This window comes from Diorhabda carinulata, chromosome 8 (genome assembly GCF_026250575.1).
Source record: "Diorhabda carinulata isolate Delta chromosome 8, icDioCari1.1, whole genome shotgun sequence".
NCBI lineage: Eukaryota > Metazoa > Arthropoda > Insecta > Coleoptera > Chrysomelidae > Diorhabda > Diorhabda carinulata.
In genome coordinates, this window is record NC_079467.1 from 411092 (window position 1) to 422408 (window position 11317).

Here is an 11317-nt window from a genome sequence, read left to right on the forward strand (position 1 = left end):
GCTTATATAAATATTAAATTGCGTTAAAAATTTCTTGGAGTATAACTCTATGTTTAATGAAACAACAACTAAACAATACTGGTGAAGATATGTTCGAGGAACGCGTAATTTAATTTATCAAAAACTGCCAAAGGATTTAGTCTCATTTGAAATATTTCAATCTACACTATTCTGTTTTTTATTTATCATCTACACCGGAAATAACGCTGGCGGCAACACTTTCCGGTTAAGAAAAATGGTAAAATAAACCACTCGAAACTTTCTATGGTCCATCAGAAATGTAGTATGTATCTAATCTTCTAAATCTATATTCCGCGCAGACCATTATCCAAATTAAATACTTTTAATAACCAAATTTCCCCTAATGAAAAACTGATCATCTTTTTTCACGTGTCACATCCTTCTTCGGTCCGCAAATTCACACAAACTTCAGTATTCATCACTGAGAATCGGTTAGGGAGTGTAACATGTAAGGTTACACTGTCAATTGTTCGGCAGAAAGATGCACGTGTCCTTGACTAGGCAACTAGATCATGCAGATTAAACGGCACGTGAACTGTTCATTAGCTGGTCACGTGTTACGAGACTGTCAACCATTGTTGGTATTTCCTGATTATATTGAAGATGGAAATGTGAGAGATTCTTGGACATGAAAGCGAGCGTGAAACAGTTATGCCAAGAACAATCAATATTTCATAAATACGCACGACATACCGAATTAAGAAATGAAAAATAATGTTTACTCCCCGTATAAAATACAAACCGTCAATCCACGTGGACTCATCATCTCCATTGTTTACCAATGAAACCATAGAATCGTAAACATAAATGCATTTCTATTGGTCGAAGCTGTATGTACACAATTTCTTCGAAATATTCCTGTCAGACAGTCTGGAATAAGCAGTAGCGTCGTTTGGTGAGATTTATCTAATTAATACAAATATGGCAAATATTGAAATTGCACAGTGTAGTGAGAATTAAGAATTTAATAATAAATATTTAGGAGATACAAACAAAGCAAGTTATTTTAAATATATTCGAATGTTTAAAAAAGGAAAATATTCAGCTATCTGATATAATGTAATCATTATAAGAATTGCTGAAAAGGGGTTGCTGTGGATCATTTACAGAACCCAAAAACATGTAAAGAAAAACTGTAATAAGTTGACAAAGCTATTCAAGATTTTATACGTAGATCAATTTAAAGTTTATATAAGGGTTGCTACATTAGAAGCAATACAGCAAAAGATAGCAGATTACCAAGAATACAATTATACCAGTTTAGAAATATTGAGTCAAGTTTTGTCAGCGTGTGTTTTTAAACACAAAAAAAAAATAAACGGATGGCAATAACCGATGTTCTAATAGACGAATGGGTTACAAAATGGACTCAGTTCATGTCTGGTACCCTGTTTAAACCAAACTCCCCTACAGACAGGTGCATTTTACTCGTCTATTGCCTTTTAACGAATACTTTCTCGCATAAAGTATAAAAACTTTCAAAAGTATTTATAAAAATAATAAATTTATATAATGAGGAATCCACGCTTATGGTAGATCAAACAAAATTGTCGGCAGGGGTTTTCACAATCTGCAATTGATATTTGAAGAATTATATTTCACTAGTCGTTTTTTTTGTACTTAATATCATTCAATTTAAATAATTCAAACCACATTAAACTCAATTGAATTTTACTCTTCATAGAATTAGAGATTATTTTTAACAAATTTTGTCATGTTTAAATTTAGGTGTAGGAACACACGAAAACCGATTCTCAAATTGAAATGTTTCTCCCTATATATTCAAAAACGATTTCCAATTTTTGGTTTATTTACCAAATATAAATTTACTCAAGACACCCCCAGTATAAAAAAAACTGAAATAGAATATGTAGTAAGACACTTATCGATCTATAATTTTATTTACTTGTCTTTTTTTTTTTTCGAAGTGCAACTGTAGACGAGGATCAGATTACTGTCAATGCAAAGAGCAAAGTCCTGTCGAGTTCTCGCTGGCGGCCACATTCGATTACATTTAACTTGACATGCAGAACAGAAAGGGCCACAGCCGAAATCGTAGGTAGCTTTTCTTAAAAAACGCACCAGCACTTAGAATGAATCATTGAGATTGACGAACGTTAAAGATTACGAATTAATATTTTTAAATGTTGTTACAAAATAAAATAAAGCGATAAGATATTCTTTTTTATAATTTTCTTTCTTAATTTCGTCAAGTAACAAATTTTAATCACGTTACCATTCCCTTGATAGAGAATTTTCATTTTGTTGTTATCTTGGGAATAAAGAATTTTTTCGGGCCTCAACTGCAACAATATGAGCATTATAACCAGCTGACATGGTTCCAGCAGGATGAGGTCACATCGCACACTCTTTAGCTGTATTGCACGAGTTAATATCAGAAAAGGTGACTTCGAGAAGAAGTGATATTGTACGGCCACCTCGGAGTCCTGACATGACCCAACCTGATTTTTTCTTGCGGGGTTATCTTAAGAGCGTTGTCTACAAGAATTAATCACGAAATGTAATAGATTTAAGAAACAATATTGAAGAAAAAATCAGGAGTATTCATCGACCACTTCTTCAAAAAGTTTTTGAAAATGTACGTGAACGGTTTGAGGAGTGTCAACGTGATGGCCGTCATTTAAACAATGTTTCAACCTATACCAATAAATACGTATAAAAACAAGTGAAATGTATTGGTTTTTCTACAAGTAGTTGGGTCTTTATGAGACATCCATATAGTTATTATCGATAATAAATAACTATTCTGTTTGTGATGAAATGACTTCTTTTCAATAACAACCGGTATTTATTTGCTAATAGTCTTACTAAACCCTTATATTAATAACGTGAGTCCGTGTATCGATCCAACACGGGTATTAAATTTCAATCGATACTCCGGGAAGCCCTAATAAACTGTCAAGTAACGTTGAAAGCATCACCAAGGACGAGATTTGCTGAAACAATTTCACGGTGAGTCTCCCGCGGAGTCCCACAGGAATATATCGCCGTACAGATATTAAATTATATGACAGATGGTTGAAATAGCCGAACGACTTCTAACAAAATCGTAAGGGAATTTCGATTCCCAGTGCGTAAATAGAATTCTCATTTTTAATGAATATAATTTTTTCGTAATTTAACTTTTTATTTTTTTAAATTCTTCTTCAAACTTCTTTTAAAGCATTGGCTCGAATACTAACTAAATGAAACAATCCTTTCAATGGTTCATCAATGTGAATACAAGAAAGCTTTTTAATATATGAGATTTAAGCCCAAGTACTAAATTTTTTTGCCCATTTTTCGTATCCAAATATACCAAAATTCAAAATGTTGCTAGTTCCAAATTTCGAAAAAAGTGAATATTTTGGATCTATTTATTGACAATTGAGTTGTAGTCCAATCAACAGTTTTCGAAAAAAAAGGTCATAAGGTTAATTATTTTATAATAAAATCAATTAAACAAAATTTCAGTTGATTGTGACGTAATTGGATATTAAAGAAATGGAAAAAGTGATTAAACACAACTTTACTTTTTTAAAATCTACAGTACAAGAACCAATAAATTCTCACAAATTTTATTTAGAAAATTTCTCAATCGTATTGGTAAAAAGAAAGTTCGTTTTTCGTCCCTGGTATGCGGGACAAAAGTGGCCCGGGAAGAACTTTCCTTTGCTCCCGGTATCGTAGCAACGAAGTCTGAAAGACGCGGTTGAGCTATGATACCCATAACACTTAATGATTCCGTATATGTTTCTGTTAAAAAAAAAAGAACAACCACTTCCATTTGATGAGGAAACCAGTAGAAATGATGGTGGAAATAAACAGAAAAAACTCTCAGTCTTCCACAGTGTATGTAGTAAGAGCTCGGGTGCGTCTGCTCGGGTTGAAACCAAGTCTGAAGGACACCATCGAAATGCTTAGTATTTATTATCGCTTGAAAATATTGAATTAAAAATATGAATTTAGACGATTCTAGGGGTAGTGAATTGGAAGAAGAAGATGTCCCATTGTGAGAAATTTTGAGGAGAAAGGACTAGCTATTAGTAGTGAAATCGAGAATGAAATAATCGATAAATCGCATCCTTTAGAACTCTCGTCGTGATTAGTGGTTCAGTTAATGCATTACCTATTCTTGTATCTTCATATGATATTGTTGTTGTGTTAATATTGTTCTCTGCAACGTTCACTCTTTCCATAGTCCTGTTCTGGGCGCTCTATCTTATGCTTATGTCTCTAAATGTTTTGATATTCTTGGTGAATCTCAATCAAGTCATACCCAAACTTTCTGACCATAAACAAAATTACAATTTTCGCTGATATTATTGATTCCATGAGGCATAAAATTTCGAAATACTACGAACCAAATCCTTCGAAAGCCGCGGTTAATAAATATCGAAACGAATTACCTCTTCTTAGGGTAACCACAAACGGACCACACCGATACTTGATAAAATCTAAATCTCATAATCGAAAAACGCATTTCGTTGAAATTCATTCTTATTCTGGATACATATAGTCGAGATTGCAGGATAATCTGCGTAACCCCGAAATAGATATTTAATCACGTTGTAATATGCCGTAAAAGAGGGTAAATACCCTCTAAGAGAGGGTAAATATCCTCTCGGGACTGGTGTATAGAATTACTTTTACCGCTCACAAACGTCGAATGAATAACTGTGAACCTTATCTATTAACTCCGCTGATAAACAAAAACTAACAAATTACGTACCACATGGCGGTAAACCGATAGGATATACCATAACGATGAGAATACAACTTGAATTTTTCTATGGAAAATATAACGAACCCCTATTACCAGCGTTTCGATAACCAAGTTATCGTCTTCAGAGATTGAAGATAAACTGTTTACCTACACCACCACTACACCAACATTCACGATTACACTGTTTGACGGGCGTTTCGATCACCAGAGGCTAAAGGTAAACTCTCTGAAGACGATAACTTGGTTATCGAAACGCCCGTCAAATATTCGGATAGTATATAGGACGTTCGGGGACGTGAGTGCATAGATGACGTGAAATTAATACCGTGACATAAAAAAATTCTCATACGACCCCTCGTTTCTGAGTTATAGGCATTTAAAATTGCGAAATCAGAATTTATATTTAAGTATATTTACAAACTTATATTTGGGAACATTTTGAGTATTTGATGGATGATTACGGTGTCCTTGTAATGTTTTTGACGAACTAAATGATTGTACTACTATCTGAAGGCCAGGGACGGCTCATGTCCAATGGTTAACAATTTGTAACTTCTACAGGGACAATCTGTACAATCTAAATAGCGAAAATGAATTTTCCAGTTCACGAATTTTTTTGCATCAATTCCGGAACACACTGTATATACTCAGAACCCACGAGGGACAGTAATTTTAATTTTAATGTTATACGGCAAATTATAGAACGTATAAAATTTAGAAACGACTTTTTATAAATAATATATAAAGGAGGTATCTACTGATATGATCTACAAATATGCCGTATTAACTATTGCGAACTCGTCCACGACATGGACCGTAAAGCCGGTTCTGTTCAGTTACGATGGAAAATTTTAAAGTTTGGCGAATGCGTAGGTTCTCGGATTGGTTTGATGTTTTTATTTATTTGTTTGTTTATCTTGAAGAATTATCCGATAATTTTTTTGGATATAAATTCGTGCTTGTTTAGCAGCCGGAGTGAGTATATAATTTAAAGTCATAGAAAACGAAACGGAATAGTAAAAAGTGACCGAAGTTGAAGAGACATTGTGTATAAATTCTCCCCACGTTAATAAGTTTTGTAGTAAAGCCAGAGGGTCATATCTAATTAGCTCCATCATTGGCTAATGAGTCTGGTACCTTTCCGCTAATTTGGCATATTCTTCAATAATTATTGGAACTTTGATATATGTGCTAGGAAAATGGTGTGGAGCATTAGCCAGAGATCTGAGTAGTATGGATTGAAAATTTTTCATCTTTATGATGGTATTTATATGGAATTTATGAAATGTGATAAAGATGCCGGATTATTGATGGTATTTAACTGTAGAGCAGAAAATTATAGATTAAACAGTTGTCCTACTCATTGATATCGCGAAGAAGAAGGAAAGATTTAGAAAGGAATGTCTACAAGAAAAGTCTGAATATATGAGAATTGGAATTAGTCAAAAACAGAAACAAATCTGGGGTGATAACTGCCATTCCCTGGCGGATATTTTCCTTTAGCTGACTGATATCCCTCGAATTGTTCAAGTAGACTATAGATTTGAGGTGTCTTCACAAAAAAATCAAGAGGCGTCAAGTCAGGGCTACGTGGGGCCCAAGGGGTATCACCTCTTTTAAAAATCAATCTTGCAGGAAACAGCCGCCATAGAGTCATTTGATGTGTGACTGGTCGCTCCGTCTTGTTGGAACCAAGTTCTCGTATTCGCTATTCTTGATCTCGCAAGTTCTGGAGTCAAATATTTCTCCAACATCGCAACATAGCGATCGGTGTTAACGGTGATGTTTCGTCCTCGTGAATCTTCAAAGAAGAAAGAGCAAAAAATTATTTTGCTTGAGATTACTGCCCATACCGTTAGTTTAGGTCTATGCAGTGGTTTTTGTTGTTGTTTGATGACTGTTATATGAACAGATTTGAACGTAATCAAGGTACTGTTCCAATATTTCTCTTTATAATTTCGTTTCTTATAGCTTTTCACGAATTTTTTTTTGTATCTTCTGATAATAATTTCAAACAACATTGTAATATTTGGTAACAAGAATTCGATATTAAAATATTTAATGTGTTGGTTATGGTCTTATGGTGTATGAAGATCAATATTTTTTCCATTGCTTCCACTGTCATGATGACTTTTGTACGTAACCTCGAACTTTCGCGGAAGCCGCTTTTGGACCCGATTTAAAAAGCAATTAACTTCTAACAATTGTGAAAAATTTGTCGACAACACTATATAACAATTACATGCATTATTTAAAGATAAATCACTGTCAAAATATCGAAAAGGCAATGATAGAAAAGGTGTCTTTTGACCTGCCGTGGGAAAGAAATAGGGGGCGGCGATAGACTAAGAAAATTTATTACTTGTTCCGACAGCACCACAACACTAACAAATAATAGATGATTTTATGACTACTAAATGATGAATTTGTGTAGTATCGTGTAGTAACTAATTTGAGAAATAACTAAACCGTCAATAAATACTTCTCAAGTAACTAGAACCTGCGGAGATGGTCCCAGAAATACCTAGCCTAACCTGGAGATAACGTTAGTTAGTATACAATCTATACAGTATATCTTTCATGAATGCGACCAAGAAATATTGAAGAAAATCCACAAAGCGGTACTGGATAATCGTGGACTTTAAGTGCTGCGACTAGCAGACATATTAGGCATTTCCAAAAGCGCGATACATTACACATTAACTGAAAATTTGGACAGTGGAACAAAAACAGCGTCGTGAACATGTTTCGCAATGTTTCACAGGCATAAATCCTTTTAATAACCATCGATTCAACGTGGGTCTATTACTTAACACACTAAGCAAAAGAACAATCAAAACAATGGACTGAAAAGGGAGCACCGGCTCTAAAGAAGGCAAAGAACGTTCCATCTGCAATGATTAGCTTGAGATAAGAACGTTTGAGCAAAATAGAATTACAAAATGGCATAGCCAAATCCTGGCGCCACAGACATTGCGATAGTATGAAACTTTGTACGGTAAGACTTTGCTCGCAGATGAGTAGCTAATTACTTCTTCATCTATCGTTGTCATGTCTGTTTTCAAACGTGGACTATCTCCATTATAATTTGATTGAATTAGTCTCTACTCGGCATAGTTGTTTCACTTCTAGTCTGGTTCAATTTCCAATATTTCGTAGCCGCTATAGCTTTTTGCGACCTATCCATCTTCTATCCTCAACCTTTTCCTGAATTATCAGCTGAGGGATTATCATATGCCCGAAGTAATTCAAATTCAGCTATCTGAGAACCTCTTCATTACTGGCATGTTCAGTCCATGCGATCTTGAGCACCACTTCTATTTTAATCATGATGTCTCACATGAGAGCTGCTTTCTATTTACCGAAAGCCTTCTATGTTTACTTGTCTTCCATTTAGTTTTTTTGATATTTATATTGATACCCCACTTCGAGCCTCATACGCTCTCTCTGCAGACGTCTTCCATGTTTTTGGAAATGGTAAAATCATCTGCCAATACTAAGACGTAAAAATAAAAATCACTGTCTAGTATTGTGACTTTTTATGGTTGATACATATGAATAAACTAATTATTATAAATTAAATGAAAAGTAGGAGAAAATTTTGGTTATAGATATGGTCATAAAAGCACGTGTAGTTTGCGTTTGATAGTTAATTTTCTGGACACGCTGTGTCATTATAAAAATGACTGGAATCGAATACAAAATCTCAAATTATTGTGTCTGGTTAACAGGAAATATTATAATTTTATATTAAAGCAAAACTAATAAATTTAAGTCTTCTTTCACCCTAACTGCTGAAGTGTGCACAATAGAACTACTAAATGTCGTCTAAATGAGATTGTGGTAGACCGGAAGCTCGTTTTTTTTCTATCAAAAGCCATGGTTGTTATACAGACACTACCTGTGATTTAATATTTGGTCCCACAGTTGAAATATTATAAATAACTTTAAATTGTAATGTAGTACAAGAAAAAATATAAAGAAAAAAGTTCACCTGTACACCTGTGAGACAATAGTAAAGCGTAACTCTTTATCCATCCCAGATATCATTAATTGTTAATTTGTAATACTGAAATAGTGGGTGTAGCTGTTTTTGAACCAATGGACTCTAGTTATTTGTGTAAATTGAACAGAGAATCTTGGTGGCTATTTATTATTTATCAAAAAATTCACATATTGGTTAGTTAACGAATTTCAAAGTCTATTAGTTTGTAGAAATCTCTTTTCATATTCAGTAAACACAATTTTTTTTTTATTTTTCTGTTTTTGAAGGAATTTATCCTTTAAAAAGACTGAGGGTGTTTTACGTCTACCTTCTGTTTGTTATTTTTTCAAAATGATTCGATTTTAGCTTAGTTTCCAAGAGAAGCAATTCTAATAATTGAACTATTGCATTGCATTACTATCAATTCATAAAGTCATCAGACAATTTCTATGATACAGGAGCTTGTTACGAAAATTGAATAATTGGATCTATTTATTTGTTGAACAGAACGAATAAAATAGAACAGATTTCAGTTTGGTTATATTTAAAAAAATGTAAGTCCAGTATTTTTATATCTTAAAGAATAAGTACCTTTTTATTGAAATCTGTTCTACCTACTCATTTCTTCTTGAGTAATTTCCATCTGTGTTCCCGTTTCCTTCTTTTTCTTCTTTTACAATGAAAGATAACATCAAAATTTTGGCTGCTAAGCAATATATTTTTGTTTAAACTTTCAGAATTCCGAATTTTGCAAATAACTCGAAATATATGCCAAATTTTGAAAAAAAATGAGGGTATCAAAAATGTAGTTTAATAAATTTTCTACAAAAAAGGATTCTTGTAATTTTTCCTTAAGAGCTGTCATTTCTTTGTAAAATGCGCTCAAACTTCGGGGTTGCATCTTACTAAAAAGTTTTCTTACCACGTAGAGTCTGAGGGAAGCTACGTCCCCGGTTGAAGAAGAAACTGCTCCTCGAAAACTCAACATTTCGGGACGAAAGAAAGTGTATTTTACTTCGAACTCACTCTATGATCGGAAAAAAAAACACTTTTACTAATGTTAGATTTTTTTATAGTCGACAAATTTGGTTACTTTTTTCGTTGTTGAATAGCACCCATGTTCACAAAATAATGAGAAAATCAAAGCATACAGTTGTCCAGCTTCAATTTCCTCCCCAAATAAATACGCAAAACCATCGGTTTCCCAACAAAATTTGAAAACTCACCAAGAGCTCCGAAACGACATTTTTTTCTTAAATCTAAACGGGAACTCAAAGGGAACGAGTAGGTAGAACAGATTTGAATAAAAAAGAGCATAATTTCAAATGGCTTCATTCTATTTGTGTGGAGAGGATTTACTATGAATGCTAGAGTGTTTTTGTTGGTTTTTAATCGCTCAAATGTGTTAGCAAATCCTTCTTGAATTTATTTGTGTGCGGAAGTAATTCGTGGCACTGGAGATTGCTTTGAAAATTGAAAATGAAGTAATTTGCTACTCTGCTCTTCAAAACATACCAATTCTTATACCAAAATATAGATTTTGATTACCAAATTCATAATTTCGGCCGAAAATGTATTGCCAAGTGTATCATAGAGTAAAACTTCAGAATTTCGTGGTTTATATTGCTTAGAAGAATCGTTGTTGCCTATTCATTTTCTCCTATCATACTTCTGGGTCTGTCTGTTGGCAGTAAAACGATTTTATTCAAATAGATCCCATTGTCTTCAAGGCATTTTTGCTCGGAATTCGCTATATCTCCCCCTCTATTTTGTCCCAAGAGCGGTAGCAATCCTAGAATCTTTTGGATCTTGGTAAGACATATATCTGCCAAAAAAAGAAACGTGTGTCGAGTCTTTTATGTAGTATCATCCACCACTTGCAAACATATTATATTAAAAGACATTTTAGCTATTCTATCTTGTACTGTTTAGCGGATCATAGCAAATCTTTGATCTCTTCCAAGATTTCTGACTTGTTTTTGAAATCACTTCTTCAGAAGCATATAATCTTGACGTCTGTCATGAAGGAAGAGGTGAAAAATCGATCAAATCGATACCTAATCTTCATTAATAAGTTCAGAACGATTTTTTTTTAATAAAATCTATAATATTTGCGTATGAAACTAAAGAGCTGCAGCTTCACATCCAAAGAGCCGCTTGGGGTTCGCGAGCCTCAGGTTGCTGACCCCTGCTCTAGATCAAACCGACAAAGGTAGTTAAACAAAAGCTTGTAAAAATGAAATGAGTTGATATTTTCCAGTTCAAGTTCATCATTTATGATCCAACGGTCGTTATAGAAGATATAAAATTTGATTAAATGGACCAATTGAAATGGAAAATAGATCGTATACCATAAAATCTGTATCAACGTCAAAATACATCTGAAATTTATGCTCGAGGTATAAGAAGTTGAGAATACAACAAAATTGGAAGGATAATCATGAGAATCCTAATAAAAGATACTTTTTTTATATAAAAGTAAAATGAAAAATAATGATAAGCCATAATTCTGTTGCTACAATATAAATAATTTATTGCTGTTACTAACTTACTCATCTATAATAGTGATACCAACAATACCTAAC